The 27,415-nt window shown below is 46.1% G+C and overlaps 1 protein-coding gene across 1 annotated transcript in view; it reads right to left on the bottom strand.

Annotated features, from left to right (window-relative positions):
- LOC124769265 (peripheral plasma membrane protein CASK-like) overlaps positions 1-27,415 on the bottom strand; it is a 698,413-nt gene that overhangs the window by 604,422 nt on the left and 66,576 nt on the right. The window lies entirely within an intron of this gene.

The following is a 27,415-nucleotide window of genomic DNA, read 5'->3' as shown; positions in this document are numbered from 1 at the left end:
TCCCAGTCCGGCCAAATTTTCAGCTTTCCTCATTGATGTAAGTCAATGATCACTACCAGCTAAGTGTCATACACACTATTATAGCAGTCGGGAGCATGAGTAAATCAACAGAACTGTAGAGTCAAGTCTCATCATACTGCAACATGCTTAGAAATGTAACGTATAGTGCGAGAACTGGCAGAAATTTTACAATAATTTTGTAACCATGTCTTAGTTTGTAGTCTGTTGTACAGATACGGCCCTACACAGCCCTGCGTTATTTCTATGGATACACTACTGGCCATTAAAATTGTTACACCACGAAGATGACGTGCTACAGAGGCGAAATTTAACCGACAGAAGAAGATGCTGTGATATGCAAATCATTAGCTTCTCAGAGCATTCACACAAGGGTTGGCGCCGGTGGCGACATCTACACCGTGCTGATATGAGGAAAGATTTCTCCTACACAAACAGCAGTTGACCGGCGTTGCCTGGTGAAACGCTGTTGCGATGCCACGAGTAAGGAGGAGAAATGCGTACCATCACGTTTCCGACTTCGATAAATGTCGAATTGTAGCCTATTGCGATTGCGGCTTATCGTATCGCGACACTGCTGCTCGCGTTAGTCGAGATCCAAAGACTGTTAGCACAATATGAAATCGGTGGGTTCAGGAGGGTAATATGGAACGCCGTGCTGGATCCCAACGGCCTCGTATCACTAGCAGTCGAGATGACAGGCATCTTATCCGCATGGCAGTAACGGATCGTGCAGCCACATCTCGATCCCTGAGTCAACAGATGGGGACGTTCGCAACACAACGACCATCTGCACGAACAGTTCGACGACGTTTGCAGCAGCAGGGACTATCAGCTCTGAGACCATGGCTGCGGTTACCCTTGACGGTGCATCACAGACAGGAACGCCTGCGATGGTGTACTCAACGACGAACCTGGGTGCATGAATGGCAAAACGTCATTTTTCGGATGAATCCAGGTTCTGTTTATAGCATCGTGATGGTCGCATCTGTGTTTGGCGACATCGCGGTGAACGCACATTGGAAGCGCGTATTCGTCATCGCCATACTGGCGTATCACCCGGAGTGATGGTATGGGGTGCCATTGGTTACACATCTCTGTCATCTCTTGTTCGCGCCGGCCGGAGTGGCCGAGCGGTTAAAGGCGCTACAGTCTGGAACCGCACGACCGCTACGGTCGCAGGTTCGAATCCTGCCTCGGGCATGGATGTGTGTGATGTCCTTAGGTTAGTTAGGTTTAAGTAGTTCTAAGTTCTAGGGGACTTACGATCACAGCAGTTGAGTCCCATAGTGCTCAGAGCCATTTGAACCCCTTGTTCGCATTGACGGTACTTTGAACAGTGGACGTTACATTTCATGTGTGTTAGACCCGTGGCTCTAACCTTCATTATATCCCTGAGAATCCCTAAATTTCAGCAGGATAATACACGACCGCATGTTGCAGGTCCTGTAAGGACCTTTCTGGGTACAGAAAACGTTCGACTGCTGCCCTGGCCAGCACATTCTCCAAATCTCCGCACCAACTGAAAATGTCTGGTCAATGGTGGCCGAGCAACTGGCTCGTCACAATACGCCAGTCATTACTCTTGATGAACTGTGGTATCGTGTTGAAGCTGCATGGGCAGCTGTGCCTGTACACGCCATCCAAGCTCTGTTTGACTCAATGCCCAGGCGTATCAAGGCCGTTATTACGGCCAGAGGTAGTTGTTCTGGGTACTGATTTCTCAGGATCTAAGCACCCAAACTGCGTGAAAATGTAATCACATGTCAGTTCTAGTATAATATATCTGTCCAATGAATTTCTTCTTGGTGTAGCAATTTTAATGGCCAGTAGTGTATTATTTACACTGTTTAAAACAAATGGAAAGTTAATTTTGTTTCATTTGTAACAAATTAGTGGCGTGGAGAATGATGAAATTTCTCAGTGTACTTCTGTCGAAAAAAGTAAAATGTTCATTTTTCACTGTTGTATTTATGGTTTAGACACAGTTAGATGTCACCTTAACGATAACTTTTTTAAGTTTCGCGGTAATGGACGTAAATTTTCAAGTACTGTATGTATTGAAGTACAATTTCGTGAAATGAATGCTCAGGCTTATAGGATGCAGAAAGGAAGAGGGCGGGGACTTCACTACTTGAAAAGTGTATTGTGGTACGAAGAAAAGTAACAGGATAAAATCACCTCATCTATTTCATACCAACGGAGGTTAGCGTTTAAGCTACTGTCGATGTCTCAGTCGTTAGAGACAATGCAACATTTTATTTAGGTAGGCTGGAATACTTTTCGAAACAGATGATTTAAATCCCATAATAATTACTTCGATATACCATTAACAAGAAATATGATTTTCTTTTCAACTGTTTTTTCTAGAAAGCATCAACAAATTTCATTCTTGATTAACAAGACACAGATAGCATTTAGAGCCTTGAGTGTGAACTTAATACGGCTAACATAGTACGACTACTGCGCCACCTGTAGTCTGAACGCCAGCTGTGAGTCCTAAGTTAGTGCCGTTCCATTTACACCTTCTTATCCCACGTACTACGCTGAGATTTTTATACTTTGGGCTTCATTGCACTACTGCCTTTCTCTACTAACAGAATCGCTGATTTTGGAAATAAAATGCAGTCTTGTGATTGAAGGCTCCAGCGGCTTCATCATGACACTTAACTGCCTTGCAAACACGAAGATGACGGGCGCTTCCCCTTTAACTGTTGCCTCTTACTCTCTGGTTCGAAACAGTGCACGAACAACTTGCCTCCTCCCAATAACAGATAGAGAAAATAGTCTCTTTCACGCCCACTAGCCATCGTTTGCCAGTCAGTTGCGCACTTTCCTATAGTCGACGACTCAAAGTGAATTCCGAGGCAATTTCGTCTACAATGATGCACATGTTGACACAGATTAGGATCCGCTGATTCATTGCCAAATGGAGTAAAACACTTTCCTATAAAATTCACAGAGGAGCACACACCCATTTGCGTACGTACTGCACGATAACATGATTCTCAAGAGCCACTCTCACTCACCACGACAAACACCTGGGCGCCTTCACGCATTGCATCCTCCGACCCGTCCGGAGAGGCCGCTTACGGGACGGGGAGCTGCGCCAGAACCGGATCGACCATCCAGGTGGATAAACGACGAGGGTCGGGATGCTCGATGCTGCCCATCTTAGATGCGGTTTATAGGCTATTTCCCGCATCCCACTAGGTGAATACAGAGTTGCCACCCAAACCCGCCTCAGTTACACGATTCTCAAACATTTCGAAAACTTTACTCTCTCTCACGTGAGTAACACCACACGCAGACAGTTGGGGTACACGAATTCCTTCTCGGTAGGTAATATGTTGACAACAGGAAAGGCATCCGGCCACCCCTTGAACTACCCACGCCAAATCCACCTCCTTCTCCCACGTACTACACTGAGGTTTTTATATTTTGGGCTTCCTTGCACTACTTCGTTTATTAGGCGTGCCGACCATGCTCAGAGGATCCTCCATGATGACCCATCACCGAACAGTTATCTTTTGTAAATTTCATCAATTTTGGACACCTACGATATCCAACTATACGGTGACTCAGAGACAGCCGCCAGTTCACAACAATACTTTTTTCAAATCTGCTAGTTCATCGATTTTAGAGTGCTACTGTCAGCCTACTGAGCTCACAACATCAATGAAGGTACCCAGCCTTTCACAACAGAACATAGCTTCTATTATCCTTCCATCCACAATGCATCTGTATCAAAGTTGCCTCGAAGTATTTTTAAGACGACCATCGCTTATACGACGGAATATTCTGCAGGACAACTTTAACACAATCAGTAGCCTCCAACTAGCATTTTGATGGTGAGAAACTGCACTTCCTACAGTTTTATAAAAGCTGAAATGTACTCTGCAGGCAGCGATCCAAACCAGCAGCCTCGCTAGTGCGCAAGGCCAACAGAAGTCGATCGTGGCAATAACGCATAGCACGTTGGCTGAACGGTTGGAATATTACTGGTTTTCACACTAATTTCATACGTCACATAAATGAACAATAAGGCATTTATCATCTCCACTTTCAATTAATACCGATGCATGAGGAAGGATGACTTACAACTTAGTGTTAAACACTTTGGCTAGTGAAGTATCGTCTTTTAGAATTACACCAGAAGGCGCCAGTGAATCGAGGAATTAGGTAAAGTCAGTTAGGCGCAATGGCTTTTTAAACCAAGTAGAAAAGGAATGCAGAGCTGCGCTGTTCAACAACGCGTCAAAGAAACAACTCCACATTAAAGGGAATTACTTGGACGAAACATACATATCTGGCAGCTGTTTCACGAAAACAGCTTTATCAAATTTGCAGAAATGACGATTTCAGTGTTACTTGATACGGAGATGTTAACTGTTGGCTCTTTGGAAACTTAACTGTTTATGTTACTCTATAATAATATTCCTTATGTACATGCTATTGTCTGATATAGTAAACATCTTTTCAGCTCTAATACTATAGTTAACTGAGCTACGAAGATACCCGAAGCCTACTTTAAAATTTTCAAGTAGTCTGTTGATGCTTACCTGTAACTCCAAAGAAAGACAGTTGCGAGACAACTGAGTTTGTTTTGTCTGAGTATTTGCATATCCATTTTAATGAAACCTATTACACAGAAACATCACGTCTCATCATGATAGACTGTGTCTTATCGTCTTAAACCCGTTCGGCAAGAAGATTAAACCTAGAAGTAAGCTATGCTACAGGCATTGATAATTAAGTGGGAATCGGAATTGATATCGAATCGTGGTAGCCGGGATCAACTAGTTCCTCCGGGACACTAGACCAATGTCGTTTTAACTACTGCTTCGCCCCGCTCGTCAATCCTAGAGATTTGACAGCGGTATGCCGAAGCAATATTGCCATATGGTAGTACGTGTTATCAAATAGAAATCAAGTAGCACAAGGTTTCTTTACCCTTTGCACCAGAACCATCCACATTTATGTATAATTTATTTTTATCCGTTGGAGAGTATTTAACTCTTTCAGTTTTTTATTCTTTTCACCAGTAGCCATTTCCCTCACGTCCAATGTCTGTTTCTTGCAGTCTGCCATTTTAGCAAGGTATATGCATCATAAAACGCTACTGCAGAGCAACAAAGTCTTACTGCCGAGCGAACTATAGAGGTGAATGCCTGAGCAATCCACAAGAACAGCGCGGCAAAAACTGCAATGTCATATCGATCAGCGTCTCTGCTGAACATCCTGGCCCCGTAGGAAAGAGTAATTTTATAAGATGATTTTTTTTTTTTTTTTACTGAATGATATTTTATGACCGTAAGTGCTGACACAAGCTGCTCAATAGAAAAATCACGGTACATTTTTTGTTTCCAAGAGGCTTATGAATTCTAGAACAGCATGTCGTGTCTATATAATTGCAAAGAAAGACTTCCGAACCTCAAGGCCAATAACACTGTTCAATTTCAGAGTCCGAATGGCGTGCCAACTTCTCGTTATATTTGCCGTGACGCTATATAAGAGGGAAAAGAGCAACAGCGACTGGCAGGAACAAACCTATGAGGTAGGTGTAGGTGTAGGTGTGAGTGAGTGAGAGAGAGAGAGAGAGAGAGAGAGAGAGAGAGAGAGAGAGAGAGCGCATGACCTGTGATCAGTGTCCACCTCATCATTAACAACACTCCGGCTGACCTGGAACACACTGTGCCATAACAAACATATCGCTTCGAGGAAAACAAACCCACTGCGGCATGTAACGAGAGAAATGGAGTGGAACAAAGTGGGGGCGATCGACAGCCTGCTTTGGACTGCTGCTGCTGCGCTTCACCTCTGACATTCCGCGATTTTCACCGCACAACGAATTCACCGCGAGAGCGGAAAAGCTACATATCGTGTTTGATATCCAATACACACTGAATTAAAATCGCCCTGTACATTTGAATTTTCCACTGCATACATGATAATTAATAAAAACATTTAGAATGTATCCACTATAAATAGATGAATTCAGCTATTCACCTTTGTCTTATATTACAGTAAACGAATCCCAGATAACAGAAATAACTGCGTATGTTTGTGTTCGAAAAACTAGAAAAGTAATCGGTCGACTGACTTGAAATTTTGGTACAACGTTGCATTCACATACGCGCATGTTTCTGTATACCTGTTTTTTTTCTTTTTGAGTATATGTAATAAAAAATAAACTAGGTTAACACCCACTGCTTCGCTCGTGTAGACTGCATGCTATGCCTGGATTGTTTTGTTTGTCTTCAATTGAATTGTTATGTTGTTCACAAATTGCAACGTCTTTTAAACTTTTCACGTTCATGAAGGCCACAGAAGCATGGACTTTTGCGAATGTACTTCAAGCTGGAGTCGCAGGTCGTCGTTAATCCTGCCTTTTGAATTCTTTTGGTGACATTTCCATAGAAACTCATCCCCTAACACACATTTCTTTAGAAATAAAATACCAGTTCTCATAGACTTCGCTTTAAAAGTGTTTTAATATAAAGAAATATTTTCGTAAATATTTTCATCTCTTGTTTTCCCCTTACGGGTTGACTTTCCATAAACACTGAAAGATGTGTATTTCTAACTGAGATGTCACATATCAGTTTCCACAGATGCACCTTTTAAAATGTTTGTAGTAGTTTAATACTGATCCGTTTTCAAAATAAACTTTCACTCATTATCTTAACCCCCTGAAGTGGTTGAATTTCGTAACACGCTGAAGCAAGTAATTTTTTTTATTTCTTACCGAAAAACCAATTCCAATTTTCGAATTTCTAACTTCAAAATTGCCTTAATAGAAACACATTTTCTAAAAAGCTTTTCATTCCCTATTTCACCCCATTAGGGACGGAATATTGAAAAATCCCTTCTTAAACGAAGCCTATAATGTAAGATCAACACTCTCTGCAACTTTCAACTTTCTATTCTCAGTAGTTTGGGCTGGGCGCTGATGGTTCAGGGAGTGAGTGAGTGAGTGAGTGAGTGAGTGAGTGAGTCAACCAGTCAGCCAATCAGTCGGGACATTGCTTTTGTACACTGAAGAGCCAAAGAGACTGGTACACCTGCCTAATATAGAGTGGGGCCCCCGCGAGCACGCAGAAGTGCCGCAACATGACGTGGCATAGAGTTTACTGATGTCTGAAGTAGGACTGGAGGAATTGACACCATGCATCCTGCAGGGCTGTCCATAAACCTGTAGGAGTACGAGGGGGTGGAGATCTTTCTGAACAGCACGTTGCAAGGCACCCCACATATCCTCAATAATGTTCATTTCTGGGGATTTTGGTGGTCAGCGGAAGTGTTTAAACTCAGAAAAGTGTTCCTGGACTCACTCTGTAAAAATTCTGGATGTGTGGGGTGTCGCATTGTCCTGTTGGAACTGCCCAAGTACGTCGGAATGCACAATGGACATGAATGGATGCAGGTGATCAGACTGGATACTTACGTACGTGTTACCTGTCAGAGTCGTATCTAGACTTTCAGCGGTCCCAGATCACTCCAACTGCACACGCCCCACACCATTACAGAGGCTCCACCAGCTTGGATCAAATGGTTCAAATGGCTCTGAGCATTATGGGACTTAACATCTATGGTGATCAGTCCCCTAGAACTTAGAACTATTTAAACCTAACTAACCTAAGGACATCACACAACACCCAGTCAACACGAGGCAGAGAAAATCCCTGACCCCGCCGGGAATCGAACCCGAGAACCAGGGCGCGGGAAGCGAGAACGCTACCGCCCGAGCACGAGCTGCGGACCTCCACCAGCTTGAACAGTCCCCTGCTGACATGTAGTGTCCATGCATTCACGAGGTTGCTCCATACCCGTACACGTCCATCTGCTCGATACAACCTGAAACGAGACTCATCAGACCAGGCAATATGTTTCCAGTCATCAACAGCGCAATGTCGGTGTTGACGGGCTCAGGCGAGGCGTAAAGCTTTGTGTCGTGCAGTCATCGAGGGTAGACGAGTGAGCCTTCGCCTCCGAAAGCCCATATCGATCATGTTTCGTTGAATGGTTCGCACGGTGACACTTGTCGATGGCCCAAAGTTTAAATCTGCAACAATTTGCGGAAGGGTTGCACATCAGTCACGTTCAACGATTCTGTTCAGTCGTTGGTCCAGTTCTTGCAGGATCTTTTTCGAGCGCAGCCATGTCGAAGATCTGATGTTTTACCGGATTCCTGATATTCACGGAACGTTCGTTCAAGGGCCGTACGGGAAAATCTCCACTGCATGGCTACCTCGGAGATGCCATCGCCCAGCGCTCGTGCGCCGACTATAACAGTACGATCAAACTCACGTAACTTTCATTAACCTGCCACTGTAGCAGCAGTATCTGATCTAACAACTGCGCTAGACACTTGTCTTATATACGCGTTGGCGACTGCGGCGCCGTATTCTGCCTGTTTATGTATCTCTGTATCTGTATATGCATGCCTATACCAGTTTCTTTAGCGCTTGAGTGTATATGGTGATATGTAATACACTATGTGATCAAAAATATCCTGACACCTGAGTGAAAATGACAAGTTCGTGGCGCACTCCATCGGTAATGCTGGAATTCAATATGGTGTTGACCCACCCTTAGCTTTGATGACAGCGTCCTCTCTTGCAGGCGTACGTTCAATCAGGTACTGAAATGTTTCTTGGGGAATGGCAGCCCATTCTCCACTGCGTGCTGCACTGAGGAGAGGTATCGATGTCGGTCAGTGAGGCCTGACACGAAGTCTGCGTTCCAAACATCCCAAAAGTGTTCTATAGGATTCAGGTCAGGACTATGTGCAGGCCAGTCCATTACAGGGATGTTATTGTCGTGTAACCCCTCCTCCACAGGCCGTGCATTATGAACATGTGCTCAATCGTGTTGAAAGCTGCAATCCCTTCCCCTAACTGCTCTGCCACAGTGGGAAGCAAGAAGGTGCTTAAAACATCAATGTAGGCCTATGCTGTGATAGTGCCACCCAAAACAACAAGGGGTGCAAGCCCCCTCCATGAAAAACACGACCAAATTTTAACACCACAGCCTCCGAACTTTACTGTTGGGACTACACACGCTGGCAGATGACTTTCACTGGATATTCGCCATACCGACACCCTGCCATCGGATCGCCACATTGTGTTCCGCGATTCGTCACTGTACAAAACGTTTTTCCACGCTTTTGTGCTATACGTGTCCCTTCACGTTTCTGCTTCACTATCACATCGGAAACAGTGGACCTAGGGATGTTTGGGAGTGTGGAAATCTCACGTACAGACATATGACACAAGTGACACCCATCCACCTGACCACGTTCGAAGTCCGTGAGTTATGCAAAGTGCCCCATTCTACTCTCTCATGATGTCTAATGACTACTGAGGTCGCTGATATGGAGTACCTGGCAGTACAATACACCTAATACGATAAATTATGATTTTGGGTGTGTCCAGATATTTTAATCACATGGTGTATCTAACCCCCCCATGAACCATGGACCTTGCCGTTGGTGGGGAGGCTTGCGTGCCTCAACGATACAGATAGCCGTACCGTAGCTGCAACCACAACAGAGGGGTATCTGTTGAGAGGCCAGACAAACGTGTGGTTCCTGAAGAGGGGCAGCAGCCTTTTCAGTATTTGCAGGGGCAACAGTCTGGATGATTGGCTGATCTGGCCGTTTAACACTAACCAAAACAGCCTTGCTGTTTTGGTACTGCGAATGGCTGAAAGCAAGGGGAAACTACAGCCATAATTTTTCCTGGGGACATTCAGCTTTACTGTATGATTAAATGATGATGGCGTCCTCTTGGGCAAAATAGCCCGGCGGCAAAATAGCCCGGCGGCAAAATAGCCCGGCGGCAAAATAGCCCGGCGGCAAAATAGCCCGGAGGCAAAATAGCCCGGAGGCAAAATAGCCCGGAGGCAAAATAGCCCGGAGGCAAAATAGTCCGGAGGCAAAATAGTCCGGAGGCAAAATAGTCCGGAGGCAAAATAGTCCGGAGGCAAAATAGTCCGGAGGCAAAATAGTCCCCCATTCGGATCTCCGGGCGGGGACTACTCAAGAGGACATCGTTATCAGGAGAAAGAAAACTGGCATTCTAGGGATCGGAGCGTAGAATGTCAGATCCCTTAATCAGGCAGGTAGGTTAGAAAATTTAAAAAGGGAAATGGATAGGTTAAAGTTAGATATAGTGGGAATTAGTGAAGTTCGGTGGCAGGTGGAACAAGACTTTTGGTCAGGTGAATACAGGGTTATAAATACAAAATCAAATAGGGGTAATGCAGGAGTATGTTTAATAATGAATAAACAAAAAGGAGTGTGGGTAAGCTACTACAAATAGCATAGTGAACGCATTATTGTGGCCAAGAAAGATACGAAGCCCACACCTACTACAGTACTACAAGTTTATATGCCAACCAGCTCTGCAGATGAAGAAGAAGTTGATGAAATGTATGAAGAGACAAAAGAAATTATTCAGGTAGTGAAGGGAGATGAAAATTTAATAGTCATGGGTGACTGGAATTCGACAGTAGGAAAAGGAAGAGAAGGAAACGTAGTAGATGAACTTGGATTGGGGCTAAGAAATGAAAGAGGAAGCCGCCTGGTAGAATTTTGCACAGAGCACAACTTAATCATAGCTAACACTTGGTTCAAGAATCATGAAAGAAGGTTGTATACCTGGAAGAATCCTGGAGCTACTGAAAGGTATCAGATAGATTATATAATGATAAGACAGAGATTTAGGAACCAGGTTTTAAATTGTAAGACATTTCCAGGGGCAGATGTGGACTCTGCCCACAATCTACTGGTTATGAACTGTAGATGAAAACTGAAGAAACTGCAAAAAGATGGGAATTTAAGGAGATGGGACCTGGATAAACTGACTAAACCAGAGGTTGTGGAGAGTTTCAGGGAGAGCGTAAGGGAACAATTGACAGGAATGGGGGAAAGAACAGTAAAAGAAGAATGGGTAGCTTTGAGGAATGAAATAGTGAAGGCAGCAGAGGATCAAGTAAGTAAAAAAACGTGGTCTAGTAGAAATCCTTGGGTAACAGAAGAGATACTGAATTTAACTGATGAAAGGAGAAAATACAAAAACGCAGCAAGTGAAGCAGGCAAAAAGGAATACAAACGTCTCAAAAATGAGATCGACAGGAGGTGCAAAATGGCTAAGCAGGTTAGAGGACAAATGTAAGGATGTAGAGGCTTATCTAATGAGGGGTAAGATACATGCCGCCAACAGGAAAATTAAAGAGACCTTTGGAGAAAAGAGAACCACTTGTATGAATATCAAGAGCTCAGATGGAAACCCAGTTCTAAGCAAAGAAGGGAAAGCAGGAAGGTGGAAGGAGTATATAGAGGATCTGTCTATACAAGGGCGATGTACTTGAGGACAGTATTATGGAAATGGAAGAGGATGAAGATGAAATGGGAGATATGATACTGCGTGAAGAGTTCGACAGAGCACTGAAAGACCTGAGTCGAAAGAAAGCCCCGGGAGTAGACAACATTCCATTAGAACTACTGACGGCCTTGGGAGAGCCAGTCCTGACAAAACTCTACCATCTGGTGAGCCAGAGGTAAGAGACAGGCAAAACAGCCTCAGACTTCAAGAAGAATATAATAATCCCAATCCCAAAGAAAGCAGGTGTTGGCAGATGTGAAAATTACCGGACTATCAGTTTCAGAAGTCATAGCTGCAAAATACTAACGCGAATTATTTACAGACGAGTGGAAAAACTGGTAGAAGCCGACCTCGGGGAAGATCAATTTAGATTCCGTAGAAATATTGGAACACGTGAGGCAATACTGACCCTACGACTTATCTTAGAAGCTAGATTAAGGAAAGGCAAACGTACGTTTCTAGCATTTGTAGACTTAGAGAAAGCTTTCGACAATGTTGACTGGAATACTCTCTTTCAAATTCTGAAGGTGGCAGGGGTAAAATACAGGGAGCGAAAGACTATTTACAATTTGTACAGAAAGCAGATGGCAGTTATAAGAGTCGAGGGGCATGAAAGGGAAACAGTGGTTGGGAAGGGAGTGAGACAGGGTTGTAGCCTCCCCCCGATGTTATTCAATACGTATATTGAGCAAGCAGTATAGGAAACGAAAGAAAAATTCGGAGTTGGAATTAAAACCCATGGAGAAGAAATAAAAACTTTGAGGTTTGTCGATGACATTGTAATTCTGTCAGAGACAGCAAAGACCTGGAAGAGCAGTTGAATGGAATGGACAGTGTCTTGAAAGGAGGGTATAAGTTGAACATCAACAAAAGCAAAACGAGAATAATGGAATGTAGTCGAATTAAGTCGGGTGATGCTGCGGAAATTAGATTAGAAAATGAGACACTTAAAGTAGTAAAGGAGTTTTGCTATTTGGGGAGCAAAATAACTGATGATGGTCGAAGTAGAGAGGATATAAAATGTAGACTGGCAATGGCAAGGAAAGCGTTTCTGAAGAAGAGAAATTTGTTAACATCGAGTATAGATTGAAGTGTCAGGAAGTTATTTCTGAAAGTATTGGTATGGAGTGTAGCCATGTATGGAATTGAAACATGGACGGTAAATAGTTTGGACAAGAAGAGAATAGAAGCTTTTGAAATGTGGTGCTACAGAAGAATGCTGAAGATTAGATGGGTGGATCACACAACTAATGAGGAGGTATTGAATAGAATTGAGGAGAAGGGGAGTTTGTGGCACAGCTTGACTAGAAGAAGGGATCGGTTGGTAGGACATGTTCTGAGTCATCAAGGGATCACCAACTTAGTATTGGAGAGCAGCGTGGAGGGTAAAAATTGTAGAGGGAGACCAAGAAATGAATACACTAAACAGATTCAGAAGGATGTAGGTTGCAGTAGTTACTCAGAGATGAAGAATCTTGCACAGGATAGAGTAGCGTGGACAGCTGCATCAAACCAGTCTCAGGACTGAAGACAACAACAACAACAGACATTTCTAAAGGGGCTCTCCTTGACTGTAACTTTTAGGATAGTAATATCTTTGTTACTGAGACGTCATCGCCAGGCACAGAAATTATTTTCTTGGTTCGATCCGGCGCGTTTTGAAGCTTCGACTTCTTTGTCACTTATTATAATGACGTTATTTGGGTGGTTCATTAGCTTCAGTTTATCAGCTAATCACTCACTGTGCAGTACTGAGCATATTATAGGAGAAACTATGGGAAGAATCAGATACAGCTATTTGGTCTCACATGCCGACGTACTAAAAATGTGATTTAAGCATCTGCTACATTGCTATTACAGTGCAGCAGAATTACATCGTAGTAAGAACTTTGGTGTGCCTATGAGGAGTTATTTACAGGTATTATCACGTAAAAGTCTTACTGATTCTTACCTACAGATTGCCATCACCCTACAGATTACTTGGCTCTGAGGCTGAAATATAGGTTCAAAATTACCAGATCAATATGACACAAATAAGTAAAAATTGTAAATCGACGTACGAATTGTGGTAATATATAGGGTAGTTAAGACAATTAAGATGAATGGTTTTACATCATGGTAAAAATAGACGTGTCGTCTACTTTGTTTCTTAGTGGACAGTTGAAGCGTCGCCTTCTAAGGGGCTGTTCTGGACACTGTTGGCTCCATTTTGCGTTGCATTTTTTCTCGATACGGCTGTAGGAGCGACGTGTGTGAACCTCAGATACGGCGGGTAACGCGGTGCATCGTACGGGAACGTAATAGACGTCCCGCAATTATTGTGAGAGCTTGCTGGCGCGAGAGCTTACGCCTGCTGCCTGCTAAACCGGAATGTAGCACCGAGCCTGCTGGCGGCGCGCGCCCCTGGGCTGGCAGAGGACCTGCGCTGCGCCGTCCGCTGGGAGAAACCCGATCCGCGAACCGCGGCAGGGGACTGGCCGCCGCCGCCGCCGCCGCCGCCACTTCTCACCCGGCCCAGGCCTAGCCCTGGACCAGTACATCGATATCGACGCATCGTGTCGAGTGTCCCTCCCACGAAGATCTCGGTCGCTGCTGCACCGATGTCACGCAGAAAATATCAGGCAGCTCGCGAACACGTCTCAATTAGTGCCCCGAACGAGGCCCTGCAGACACTGGCAGCGAAAGAGCCCTTGACGTGTGTGCTGCATGCATCAAACTGTCATAATGGACGCTATGTCCAGGTTTCTTTCAGTCTGTCTCAGTACAGGATGTCAATAGTTTACTGCCTTCCTTGTTTCTATACAAACTGCCTCCTCAGCACACAACCAGAACTGACTTAAATTTATTTGTATACAATTTACACAATTAGACTCATTTAAAATACCGACAAATCTATTTGGATTTCTCATCTATACAGGGTGCTTCAAAAAAGAACGAACAGGCTTCAGTTGTTTATTACAGACAAACGATAAAAGATAGAAAACACATTTTTCATGTGACTGCATGGAGGAAGGTCCAACGTTTTGACGCAGCTGAGCTGCTGTTTGTTTGTGCCAACATGGCAGCTACAACGCAAGAGAAACCATTGTGTGTGTTGGCATTTGCGCGAAGTCAGTCCATTGTTCATGTGCAACGTACATTCCGGCATCGATTCAGCAGGAACCCACTCCAGCATAAGCAGGTTTATGACTGGCATACAAAATTCTTGGAAGCTGGTTGTATATGCTAAGGAAGATCAATGGTCAGCCACGCTCGTCTGATGAAAATGTTGAGAGTATGCGAGATGCGATCACACAAATTCCCCGAAAATCCACAAGACGAGCGGGCCAGGAAATTCAACTTCCTCAAACTGGGTATGGCGTTTTCTGAAACGACGCCTGCATTTGAAGCTACTGCAACAATTGCATCCCTGCGACCGTAACAGAAGGTAGGAATATTGCATTTCAGTTCTCCAGGATATGGCAGAGGACACTTTTGCGACACAATCCACCTTTTCGGACGAATCAACATTTCATGCATAGCGTGAAGTAACCCGCTACAGGGTAAGATTTGGCCGTCACCAATTCATGGCGTCGTCGTTGAACATGAAAGAGACGCATTGAAACGATGTATTTTAACCGTTTCTCTTTACAAAGATTATGGGTCTTTCAATTTTGCGAGGGAAACTGTGACAAGAATGTCATACCGGGACATCCTGCAATATTGGTCGTTCCGTCAACTTCACGAAGATTCCAACAATTTAATTTTTATGATGACTGTGTCTCGCTTCACTTTCACCTTGGAGTACGGCGCTATCTCACCAACACCATCCTAGAACGTTGGATTGGAAGGGGAGGACAACATCTTGTTCATTGTTTTTGGCCCCCCCCCCCCCCCAGGTCACCAATCTCACACCTTGTTATTGTTCAATATCTGAGAAATTTAATTGTTGAAGGTGTCGATTCAATAAAGAGGGACCTGTTGATTCACGCGTTGAATGGTCTGTCTGTCTAATAAACAACTGAAATCAGTACAGACATCGTAACGGAAGTTGTTCGGGTTCAACTTCTGGCACATTAACTTTTTTGAGCTGTTTCCGCGTTGACGGCCATCACCACACAGCATTTTGCTTCTGCCTGAAGGTTATTCCATTATTCTGTGATTCGTTTTGCATGTTTTGATGACTACACATTACGAGTTCTAGGTTTTGCATTGAGTATTTTCAGAGAAATGATGGTAACTGGATTAATAAATCGAATAAACCAACATATCATTACGCCGTTACGAGCCCCTCGCATGAAAATAATCATGAAATGTCCCTGCAAGAGCTCCAAAAATTTCCAAGTTTTATAGATCATCTATGATCTAAAATGTTAAAGACACAACAGTAGTCTGTCTGTGAGTTGCTAGCTTCTCATGAATCATTTGCCATTTACAGTTCACGTGGGCAGTGCGACGCTAGTAATTGTTATTCCTGAACGCTGATTCTACCATCATCTGTATTATCTTCCTACCACTTGTTGGCTCCCCATCTGCAGAACTCAACGAGCGGCATAGCAGCCACAAATTTGACATGACTCCTGACATGTGCATTCACTTTAGTTTTGCCTCGTTTTTGATCACACATTCGCAGTTCTGCCGCTTTGTTGGAAGATAAAAATTAATGCTTAACACCCTGTCGACGACGAGGTCACCATAGATGAAGCACAAGCCCGGACTAGGACTAGGAAAGGGCAGAAATGCAAATCAGTCACGCCATTTCAAAGGAACCATTGTGAAGTCTTAAGCGATTTAGCAGAACGACAGAAACCCAAAATCCGGCTTGGCGGATGGAGATATGAACCGTTTCTCCTAAATACGAGTCTTGTGTCTTAATGTCTCAGGCCTCTTGAATCACACGGAAAACTTCTCTCGTTACCCGTCACATTCCATTTTGATAGTTTTATTTGACATCTAATCGACGTAACATGTCTTTACAATCATTAATGGAGATATGTTTGCTATAGATCACCTACTTTTAACTCATAATAATAGTTTATTATCGCGACGGTGGCACGTCATTTGTGAGAACAAGTTTTGGTCTACTTTAAGATTTTCAGTCTTGTGGTCATGACTAAGTGTTCAGTTACAGTAGAAAAATACAACGAATCACACCCTGTGACGATCGCAAGTATGCAGATGGTCGAGCACCCCTAAGATTGCTATCTTCCTACCAACTTGCAACAGCGACGACAATCAACAATTACATTCGTACAGTACTACGGAGCGGTGCATTTCTGTTGTCTTACAAAGCTTACAGTACAAATCACAGAGAGAACTTCTCCTTTTCTCCTGTCATCAGCCATATTTTGATGCATAGTAGTTTTTGGTACTTCTAAAGGATCCTTGACGAATGTTCCGGAACACATTGATCACAAAGAATTTCAGCCAAATTTCACACATTATTTTCGAGGCGGCTTTTCCTCAACTTGAGCTATCATGCAGCAGCTTTCGTATCCTCCCTGCTGTTACGATGGTACAGCGGTTAGGTCACTGCAGTATACATTTTTTCATCAGTTCGTACGTTTGCTTGTCAGTTTTACCTAATGGGAAACAAAAAATTGATCTTGGTTGTACGTTCGACCGCCTTTTCCCAATATGTGTCAAAGTACTGTCACATTCGAGAAAGAATACGAGCTCGACTGATGCTTGTGCTATGAAACTGGGCACTACAGAAGGCACTTAAAATATCTGAACACATGTACTCACCGTAGGCGGGACAGTAGCGCCAGGGAAGAAGAAAATGAAAAGAAGGAGGACACAGTTACAAGCTGACATACGCGTAGTTCCGCCGAAGATGCGTTGAAAGCTTAAGTGCATAAGGAAGGTATTATTTTGCGGCAGACCACGTCGAAACTATCTTTGCATCAAAAACGAGCGCGATGGTTATTAATAATAACCAAGTTGACTTTACAGGTTATTGCAGCCGCCAACAGAAGCTATAGCGACTCTGACGACGCAGCTTGTCAGATCGCGCCGCTGTGCTCCAGGAGGCGGGCACGGCCCCCGGCTGCACGCCCACGGACTCGCTACGAATTATCGTGATAGCCAGATTCTTGTTTGCTGCTTAGCGACTACACTGGGGTGAAAAAAGTCATGGGATGGCGATATGCACATATACAGATGGCGCACCCAACGTAAAAAACAGCAGTGTATTGGCGGACCTGTTATTTGTACTCCGGTGACTTATGTGAAAAGTTTTCCGACGTCATTTTGGCCGCACGATGGGAATGAAGAGACTCTGAACGCGGAATGGTAGTTGGAGCTAGACGCATATGACATTCCATTTTGCAAATTGTCAGGGAAATCAATGTACTGCCAGTTTGCCGAAGGTACCATATTTCAGGCGTTACCTCCCACCATGGGCAATGCAGTGGCCGATGGCCTTCACTTAACGACCGACAAGGGCGGCGTTTGCGTAGATTTAGCAGTGCAAACAGACAAGCAACATCGCGAGAAATAACAGCGTAAGTCAATGTGGGACGTACGACGAAAGTATCCGTTAGGACAGGGCGGCGAAATTTGGCATTAATGGGCTATGGAAGCAGATGACCGATGCGGGTGCCTTTGCTAACAGCACGACATCGCCTGCAGCGTCTCTTCTGGGCTTGTGACCAATAGCGGTTAGTCCCTAGGCGACTGGAAAACCGTAGCCTGGTCAGGTAAGTTCCAATTTCAGTTGGTAAGAGCTGAAGGTAAGGGTCAAGAGTGGCGCAGACCCCACGAAGGCATGGACCCAAGTTGTCAACAAGGCACTGTGCATGCTGGTAGTGGCTCCATAACGATGTGGGCTGCGTTTTTGTGGAATGGACTGGGTCCTCTGGACCAACTGGATCGTTGACTGGAAGTGGCTATGTTCGGCTACTTGGAGACCATTTGCAGCTATTCATGGACTTCATGTTCCCAACCAACGATAGAATTTTTATGGATGACAATGCGCCACGTCACTGGGCTACAGTTGTTCGCGATTGGTTTGGAGAACACACTCGACAATTCGAGCGAATGATATGGCCATCCACTTCGCCGGGCATGAATCTGATAGAAAATTTATGGGACATAATCGAGAAGCCAGTTCGTGCACAAAATCCTGCACCGGCAATACTTTCGCAGTTATGGACGGTTATAAAGGCAGCATGGCTCAGTATTTCTGCTGGGGACTTCCAACGACTCTTGAGTCAGTGCCACGTCGAGTTGCTGTACCACGCCGAACAAACGGAGGTCCGACACGCTATTAGGAGGTATCCCATGACTTTTGTCACCTCAGCGTACTACGCTGGACTTTTTTTTTTTTGTTTGTGGTTTTAGGGCGCAAAACTTCTATGGTCATTAGCGCCCAGCCCGTGACGTAGAAAACAGGAAAAAAACGAAATTTAAAATCAGCAGCAATGGGAACAAAGTCATAAAATTTGAGAAACTAAAGGCAGAAGGAATGCTTAAAAATCCACTATAGAAAGGGGGTGGTTGTCCCCAAAAAAAAAAAAAAAAAAAAAAAAAAAAATCAAATGACTGACGTCATTTCACTGTCACTAATAAACTGTAGAACGCGGTCAGCTGAGCGCGTGTCATCTGCTAAAATCAACGATAGATCAGGCGATAGCTGTAGACGGGAGCGTAACGGATTAAAATAGGGGCATTCAATTAAAAAGTGTCTGACCGTCCACAGCTGAGAGCAGTGGGGACAGAGTGGGGGAGGATCACCGCTTAAAAGATGTCGATGGCTAAAAAGACAGTGCCCTATCCGGAGTCTAGCTAAAATTACCTCCTCCCGACGACGCGTTCGGGAGGAAGAGGTCCAAGCGCAAGGAAGGGCTTTCACTTCCCGCAATTTATTATGCGGAAGTGTCGACCAATGCGCATGCCATAAATGAGCAACTTGGCGACATAAACCGCTCTGTAGATCGGTAAACGGAAGAGACTGAATAGCTGGCCGAGGAAGAGAGACTGCAGCCTTGGCCGCTATATCGGCCGCCTCATTCCCACAGATACCAGCGTGTCCCGGGAGCCAGAGGAACGCCACTGAGACGCCCCCCAGGTGGAGCAAGCGCAGACAGTCCTGAATCCGGTGAACCAGAGGGTGCACAGGGTAAAGAGCTTGGAGACTTAGGAGAGAGCTGAGAGAATCTGAGCAGATTACATACTGTATCCGCTGATGGCGGCGGATGTAGTGGACAGCCTGGAGAACAGCGTAAAGCTCCGCAGTATAAACCGAACACTGGTTGGGAAGCCGAAAGTGATTTGGGGTGTCGCCAACAATATAGGCACTCCCTACACCTAACGATGTTTTCGAGCCGTCGGTGTAAATAAATGTGGCTTCCGTCATTTGTGCACATAGAGCAGCAAATGCCCGACGGTAGACAAGTGTAGGGGTACCATCCTTGGGAAACTGACATAGGTCTCTGAGCAAGTCGATCCGGGGACGGAGCCAAGGCGGTGCTGTACCCCAAGTTGTCAAGAAGGTTTTAGGAAAGCGGAAGGAGAGAGAATGGAGCAGTTGACGGAAGCGGACTCCCGGGGGTAGTAGGGAGGAGGAGCGGCCTGCATACCCGACATCAAAGAAGGTGTCGAAAAAAAGGTCATGGGCTGGATTAGCAGGCATGGAAGACAGATGGCTAGCATAACGACTCAGAAGGACTGCCCGCCGATTGGACAGCGGAGGTTCAGCAGTCTCAGCATAAAGGCTTTCCACAGGGCTGGTGTAAAAAGCTCCAGACACTAAACGTAATCCACGGTGGTGGATAGAGTCGAGACGCCGAAGAATAGACGGCCGAGCAGAGGAGTAGACGATGCTTCCATAATCCAATTTCGAGCGCACTAAGGTGCGATAGAGGAGGAGAAGGACCACTCGGTCCGCTCCCCAGGAGGTACCATTCAGGACACGGAGGGTGTTAAGGGAACGCAGACAGCGAGCCGAAAGATAGGAAACGTGGGAGGACCAGCACAGTTTTCTGTCAAACATAAGACCCAAGAATTTAGCGACGTCGGAAAACGGAAGGTTGACAGGACCTAGATGTAAGGAGGGCGGAAGCAACTCCTTACGTTGCCAAAAATTAACACAAACGGTCTTACTGGGTGAGAAACGGAAGCCGGTTTCGATGCTCCACGAGTGGAGGCGATCGAGACATCCTTGAAGACGTCTTTCAAGCAGGCTGGTCCGTTGAGAGCTGTAGTAGATCGCAAAATCGTCCACAAAGAGGGAGCCCGAGACATCAGGAAGGAGACAATCCATAATTGGATTAATGGCGATGGCAAACAGTACAACACTCAGCACGGAGCCCTGGGGTACCCCGTTTTCTTGGGAGAAAGTACGGGAGAGAGTAGTGTTCACCCGCACCCTAAATGTGCGCTCTGCCATAAATTCGCGAAGAAAAAGGGGCAGCCGGCCTCGAAAGCCCCAAGAGAACAGTGTGCGGAGGATGCCTGTCCTCCAACAGGTATCGTATGCTCTCTCCAGATCAAAAAATATTGCTACCGTTTGGGGTTTCCGGAGAAAATTGTTCATGATATAAGTGGAGAGAGCAACAAGATGGTCAACGGCAGAACGATGCTTTCGGAATCCGCATTGGGCTGGTGTTAAAAGACTGCGGGATTCCAGCCACCAAGCTAAACGGTAATTCACCATACGCTCCAAAACCTTACAGATACTACTCGTGAGAGAAATGGGGCGATAGCTAGAGGGGAGATGTTTGTCCTTTCCAGGTTTCGGAACGGGAACGACAATAGCTTCCCGCCATCGCCTGGGAAAGGTACTGTCGGTCCAAATTCGATTATAAAGGCGAAGGAGGTAGCGCAGGCTATGGGTTGATAAATGCAGCAACATTTGGACATGGATACCATCCGGTCCTGGGGCGGAGGAGCGAGAAGAAGAGAGGGCATGTTGGAGTTCCCGCATGGAGAAAACAGTATTGTAGCTTTCGCGATTTTGAGAGGAGAAAGCAAGATGTCGCACTTCCGCTGCACGTTTCTTCGGGAGAAACGCTGGCGGGTAATTTGAAGAGCTCGAAATCTCAGCAAAGTGCTGACCCAATGAGTTAGAAATTGCGACGGGGTCCACTAAGGTATCATGCGCGACAGTGAGCCCAGAGACCGGGGAGAAACTAGGCGCGCCTGAGAACCGTCGAAGCCGACTCCAAACTTCCGAGGAGGGAGTGAAGGTGTTAAATGAGCTAATAAAGAATTTCCAGCTTGCCTTCTTGCTATCGCGGATGACGCGACGGCATCGCGCACGGAGTTGCTTATATCGGATACAGTTTGCCAAAGTTGGATGGTGACGGAAAATGCGAAGAGCACGTCGCCGCTCACGTATTGCGTCACGGCATGCCTCGTTCCACCAAGGAACTGGGGGGCGCCGGTGCAATTCGGAGGTGCGAGGTATTGAACGTTCCGCAGCTGTGAGAATAACGTCGGTAATGTGTGTGACCTCATCGTCGACGCTGGGAAAGCGACGGTCTTCGAATGTCGCTAGAGACGAAAAAAGTGTCCAGTCGGCTTGGGCAAACTTCCAGCGTCGCGAGCGCATATATGGCAGTTGAGACTGCAGTCTAAGGACACATGGAAAGTGGTCACTCGAGTGTGTATCATCAAGGGCGAACCATTCGAAGCGCCGAGCTAGCGGAACAGTACCGACCGCAAGGTCCAAATGAGATAAATTTGTCGTGGAGGCAGACAAAAATGTGGGGACCCCAGTGTTGAGGCAGACTAGATCCGCTTGGTGGAAGACGTCTAGCAATAGTGAGCCACGTGGACAAGGATGTGGAGATCCCCAAAGCGGGTGGTGGGCATTGAAGTCCCCAACCAGCAAATAGGGGGTGGAAGCTGACCAAGAAGATGAAGGAGATCAGCTCGTGCCATTGGTGTGGACGATGGAATGTATACCGTACAAAGAGAGAACGTGTATCCAGAAAGGGAAAGACGGACGGCGACAGCTTGGAAGGAACTGTTTAAGGGGATTTGGTGATAATGGAGAGTATCGTGGAGCAAAATCATGAGTCCTCCATGGGCTGGAGTGCCTTCAACAGAGGGAGGTCATATCGGACGGACTGAAAATGAGGGAGAACAAAGCGGTCATGGGGACGCAGCTTTGTTTCCTGAAGACAGAAGATGACCGGCGAGTAGGATCGTAAGAGGATCGACAATTCATCCCGATTGGCTCGAATGCCTCGGATATTCCAGTGGATAATGGACATAAGGTGAACAGAAAATGGAGGAACGTGACCAAGGGTGCTGTCAACTCAACGACTGCCCAGAGCTTGCGACCGACAGCATGGAATGGCATTCAGTCGAAGGCAGAAGATCCTGATCCATAGGTTGGTCAGGAGCAGCTCCAGCCACCAACGATCGGCCAGTTGACCGGCCACCAGCAGTGCGCCTCGGCGACACAGAAGACGGCCGAGGGCGATTTCCGCCAGGTGGTGCTGTAGATGGGACACGCCTTGGCGGAGAAGGAGATGAACTGTGTTTCTTCGTAGCCTTCTTGGAAGTATGATGTTTAGATGAAGGAGGAACCGATGGTTGTGAAGTTGCGGTACGTAAAAACTCTTCACGAGAATGCTCTTTTTTGGAAGACTTGGCGTCTGACTTTTGGGCTCGAGATTTAGCAGAACCCAACGAAGGGTGAGCCATTGAGTGGGCAGGCGAAAGTGGTGAGGTTGAACGGGCGATCTTTGCGCTGGCCGATCTGACGACCGTGGTACTAAAGGTGAGGTCGCAAGTCTGCGTGGCCGCCTCCTTTGTTGGCCGAGGAGAAGCAAGGACAGCGCTGTATTTTCCTTTCTGAGGCACAGTGGGCTGTCGACTGGCGAGTAACTTTCGAGCAGCAAAGGTCGACACCTTTTCCTTCACTCTTATTTCCTGGATGAGTTTTTCGTCCTTAAAAACGGGGCAATCTCGAGAGGAAGCAGCGTGGTCACCCATACAGTTGGGGCATCCTTGCCACACGTAACACATTCGGCCGGATTGGAACAGGACTGGCTGGTGTGATTGAACCGCTGACATCGATAGCAGCGCGTAGGGTTTGGGACATAAGGGCGAACGGAAATTATCTCATAGCCTGCTTTGATTTTTGATGGGAGTTGAACTTTGTCAAATGTCAAGAAGACAGTGCAGGTTGGAATGATGTTTGTGTCAATCCTTTTCATAACCCGATGAACAGCTGTGACGCCTTGGTCAGACAGGTAGTGCTGAATTTCTTCGTCAGACAATCCATCGAGGGAGCGTGTATAAACGACTCCACGCGAGGAATTTAAGGTACGGTGCGGTTCCATCCGGACAGGGAAGGTGTGGAGCAGAGAAGTACGCAGCAATTTTTGAGCCTGGAGGGCACTGTGTGTTTCCAACAACAGGGTGCCATTCCGTAATCTGGAACAAGACTTTACAGGACCCGCAATTGCGTCGACACCTTTCTGAATAATGAAAGGGTTGACCGTGGAAAAGTCGTGACCTTCGTCAGACCGAGAAACAACAAGGAACTGTGGCAACGATGGAAGAACCGTCTGTGGCTGAGACTCAGTGAACTTACGTTTGTGAGCAGACATAGTGGAAGGTGAGGAAACCATTGCGGAAGAATCCCCCATGATTACCGGCGTCTCCGATGGCGCGCTCCTTCCTTGTGGGGGCCCTCACCGAGGGCACACCCGCCTTAGGTGATTGTTCACACCTCAGGTCACACCTCCCGACAAACGGACGGAGGGACCAATCGGCACTTTCGGAAGGTATCAGCTCGGGTAATCACCCCTCCCTGGGCCTGGCCGTTACCAGGGGGACGTGTCCTACCTGTCTACCCGGGGCGGGGAATTACGCGTTACCCCGTCACCGGCTACGCATGGAAGTGCGTGGGTCGGCCTTCAGACACGCACAGGGAGGAAGAAAGAGACAGGGAAAGGAAAGAAGAGAGGTCTCAAACGCCGCAGCGGAGAAAAGGGTAAAGAGAAGAGGTAAAGAGAAGAGGTAAGGAAAAGAGAAGGACGAAGAAAGATGAAGACATACAAGCAAGGAAGGCGAAGAGTGCGGTACATTTACAAGCGTCCGTCTCCGGACGTAGGCACAAACCATACTCCCAGAGGGGGAGAAAGGGAAGGAAAGAGCCAGAGGTGAGGGGGGAGGGCGAAGATGGGGGATGGGGAAGGATACGGAAAGGGGGGGTATGCAGCCCGGAAAGGAAGGAGGGCCACATTAGCTCGAGGTCCCGTGCTCGCTACGCACGTGTCCACAAAAGAGTTGTGGACCCCCTGGGTGGACGCTGGACTTGATTACGTGTACTTGATCAGTACTTTGCGTAAAGTTTTCTTGTGTCTAGTGTTCAATAAACGTGCATGTCGCAAAACTTGTGTAGTGTTGCACAAGTTTTCTCCAAGTAAGTTTTCTGCTAAGTAGCCCGCATCTCGTGGTCGTGCGGTAGCGTTCTCGCTTCCCAAGCCCGGGTTCCCGGGTTCGATTCCCGGCGGGGTCAGGGATTTTCTCCGCCTCGTGATTGCTGGGTGTTGTGTGCTGTCCTTAGGTTAGTTAGGTTTAAGTAGTTCTAAGTTCTAGGGGACTGATGACCATAGATGTTAAGTCCCATAGTGCTCAGAGCCATTTTCTGCTAAGTAAGTGCTGAAGGACTTCAGTGAAACCACCATTAACGTAGTAACCAGTTTTTTTTTATCGCAGAACGTGAAAGAGGAAGTTAAATATATACTTATGGTACTTATGAAGATGTCAGTGATTACTGTTCCGCCAAGACGGGGTAGTTTTGGCGCTCATCTTTCGAGAGAAGCTGGACTGCGTCAGCAGGCGAGTCTCGGCGGATGCGGTCAGCGGTAATCCGGCGGTTTTAATTAGCGACGTCAGTGGGAGGCGTCGCCTGATTGCCCGGCGCCGCTCAATTAAAACGCCGACCGGAGGGGGACTGGTCCGCGCACGCCAGCAAGTGGCTGCACGCCGTGGCCCCTTTGCGCTAAGCGCGGCCCTCCGCTTGTTAATCAGGCGGCCTCTCCTCAGTAAACAGCACGGCATGGCGAGCGCTCACCTCCCTGTCGACGTAAACTAAAACTAAAGCCAGCGCACCAGCCGAGCCCCATAGAAACCTTTTGACGCCGGTATCTTATTCACAACAACGACTGTATACCAGAGGGTTAACAATTGTATGCTAGTAGAAAATACGCTTATGAAGTCTGGAAGCAACCACTGTAGAAGATTTTGCAAGAGAGTAGATACGGGGCATTTGACAATTCAAGTTACACATATCTAGAATTTGTAGAGGGGACTTCGTAGATGACGTTTTACACAGGAATTCATGTCTGGAAACTATACGTTTCCATGTTTCAAGAAAAACAAAATTTACACATTTCACTCCTATTTATTTTGGTATTATAACAACTGTTCGGTAAGAGGACAACGAAATCCGGTGCACACAGTGTACCTACGCAGTTAAGTTTGCATGAACTCTGTCTAGTACGCGTAGTGTATGGTTAATCACTTCTGCCTCCGCTAAGATCCGTCCAGTTAGACTTTCCTCCGACTGGACTCGGGTCTCTTAAGCAAGAATCTTAATGTGGCCCCACAAAGCTCAACAGTGATAAATCTGGGGGTCTTGGTGGCCAAACATGTGGTCCACCTCGACCGATCTCTCTGTCCCCGAAGACTACTGTCAGATGGTTTCGGATGCGAACTGCAGTCATGCTGCAACTACAATTCGTGCCAAATGTCCAGTGGTACATCTTCCTAAAACTTCGCCAGCACTTGTTACGGGAATTTCAACTACTTGGTACCTGTTAGGTGGGGAGGAAAGTCGTACGGACCAATCATACGACCATCGCAGATACCTGCCCGGACATTGATGCCGAAGGTATGCTGAAATCTTCGTGTACATGTGGCTTTGGGGTTTTCTTGATCTGTAATGTGCCTGTTTCGGGCGTTCAGAACACTTTTTTTCTGTTGAAATGCGCTTCGTCAGTGAACAAAATTCGTCTTGAAAACTGAGGAAAATTTGCACAGTGGTGTAGAAACTAAGTTCAGAAATTGACCCGTGGCACAAATTCCGCCGGGACATTGGCGTGTGCTTTCTGAGTATGCGATGTATGTTGTTACTGTTCATGCATGACGCGCCTGACAGACGAGTGAGGCACATCCAAGTCACGTCCAATGGCTCGAGTACTCGTCAATGAGTTCTCTTCAATTTCATGAAGCACTTCCTCTTCCAATATGACAGTGCACCTTCTTGGAAAACCGCAGTTTGCTCCATCGCTTCATAATTTCCCACTTTCACCGCAGTCGTTATTCTTCTCTGGCAAACATGGGGTGGGATGAGACGCAGTCACACGCTTTGGAAAGTACTTGTGGTAAAAACGTTGAGCTTTTCTTCCATTACAGCGAGCTTCACCGTAAATTAACAACATACCGGTGTGCTCTGCGAACGTGTACTCAGGCACCCTGTTACTGCAGTACTAGTCACCATAATGTCAACTGACATCACCAGGCAGCATGAAAACATCGGCAGATACGTGACATCACGTCACTGTACCATTCATTCATGTATGTGGGCAGCCTACATTAACAGGTGAAATGCGTAGGAAACTGAGTAGCTCTTGTTTTCCTTGTAACGTGTTAAGGAACCGTTTCCGGACATGAGTTCGATACAAAAAGTCTCCTCTACAACTTCTGGAAGTGTGTAAGTCATAATGGGTAACGTATCTTACGTTGACTGTCAAACATCGTAGAACCTTAATTGTACATAAACTCAGAAAAATTTTAAGATCAACAACAACTTTCTCCAAGTTGTTGAAGACAACGCACTGGATCCGAACCAGGTAAGTGGATACTAAAAGCTAGATTTTCACATTAAGATGCACACAAAATGCGAACACCAAATTAGGTGTCAAAGTCTGATGAGTATGAACGTGTAAGACCAACAATACGCGCAAATTCTAATGATTTGTTCTCTTTTCGTGTACGTATCTTTAATGATAGTATCGATAACATCTGAAATTAACTACCAACCTGGAAACTGGTAACAA

Source organism: Schistocerca piceifrons, chromosome 1 (genome assembly GCF_021461385.2).
Source record: "Schistocerca piceifrons isolate TAMUIC-IGC-003096 chromosome 1, iqSchPice1.1, whole genome shotgun sequence".
Classification (NCBI taxonomy): domain Eukaryota; kingdom Metazoa; phylum Arthropoda; class Insecta; order Orthoptera; family Acrididae; genus Schistocerca; species Schistocerca piceifrons.
This window is presented reverse-complemented; position numbering and strand designations above follow the sequence as displayed.